Source organism: Mus caroli, unplaced genomic scaffold (genome assembly GCF_900094665.2).
Source record: "Mus caroli unplaced genomic scaffold, CAROLI_EIJ_v1.1 scaffold_12494_1, whole genome shotgun sequence".
Classification (NCBI taxonomy): Eukaryota; Metazoa; Chordata; class Mammalia; order Rodentia; family Muridae; genus Mus; species Mus caroli.
The window spans coordinates 39,290-40,499 of NW_018388702.1; the positions used below are offsets into that span (position 1 = coordinate 39,290).

At 43.3% G+C, this 1,210-nt stretch overlaps 1 pseudogene; it reads right to left on the reverse strand.

Annotated features, from left to right (window-relative positions):
- The window catches only part of LOC110287743, a 13,469-nt pseudogene extending 13,014 nt beyond the window's left edge, over positions 1–455 (reverse strand).
- Positions 456–1,210: the final 755 nt, after the last annotated feature.

The window sequence follows — 1,210 nt, forward strand, 5'->3', positions numbered from 1 at the left end:
GCATACACTAGCAAGTGTTTGCTGAAAGGACCCTGATATAGCTGTCTCTTGTGAGACTAGGCCGGGTCCTAGCAAGCACATAAGTGGATGCTCTCAGTCAGCTATTGGATGGATCACAGGGCCTCCAATGGAGGATCTAGAGAAAGTATCCAAAGAGCTAAAGAGATCTGCAACCCTGCAGGTGCAACAACATTATGAACTAACCAGTCTCTACATTTCTTCCAGCCTTTCTTCACCCACAAAGCAGCCTCTTGCTTCCTCTGAACTGGATGCTCTTCTCTTCCCACCCACTCACCTGACCAGAGAATGAGCTGATAAGTGACATGGTCTGATAGAACAGGTCAAGCAGGTGCAGGAACTGGAGGTCTGTGTAGTCAAAGCACTCTCCAAACACAAAGGAGCAGATGATGTTTGCTGTGATGCACTGGAATAGGAAGCGGATTCCAGGGGGGCTCCTGGAGAATGAGGTGGCAGGATATGAGACATGAGGCCAAGGAACTGGGGAACATTTGGCTTCAGCTTCATCTTTGTTAGGCTGCCCCTTTCACTACTCAAAAAATAAAAACACCTGCTAACCCATTTGCATATATGATGTGCTAGCCCCTGCCCTCACTAATGCATGTACCATTTTATTTAACTTCCCTCAATGCTGAACAGAAGATGTGATGTATTCATATACACAGGTAGGGATGTTAAATTCACTAATGGAACTCTACTAATCATGACTGGGACAAGGATTCTGGGTCTCAGAATTAGAATGTGTGTATTTTGTCTCTACCCTGAACCTCCTTCCTGGCCAGCATTCTGACTCTGAGCTGGTAATGGACCCCCCAGAGGCAGAAAAGGACAGAGACAGGTTGATGGATTGCCTGTGTGTATTCACAAGCCCTAAACACTCCACTCCCATAGGAGTGAATAGGATAAAAAATTAAATTAAATTAAATTAAATTAAATTAAATTAAATTAAATTAAATTAAATTAAAACAAAATGAGGGAGAAGGAAAGAAACAGAGCTGCAAACTAAGGTCCGTGTCATTAGGCTGCTCTTGTTTAAAAGATTCATGAAGCACTCAACACGCTGCAGATTTCTGCCAAACTAAAATTCCCATGAGTCTCTGTGCTCACTGCTTCCCATCAGCACAATCATGATGAGAAACCTCAGTTCCTGCTTTGAACATCTCTGCATTTCTTTCTGCTTTCTTATCTTTCA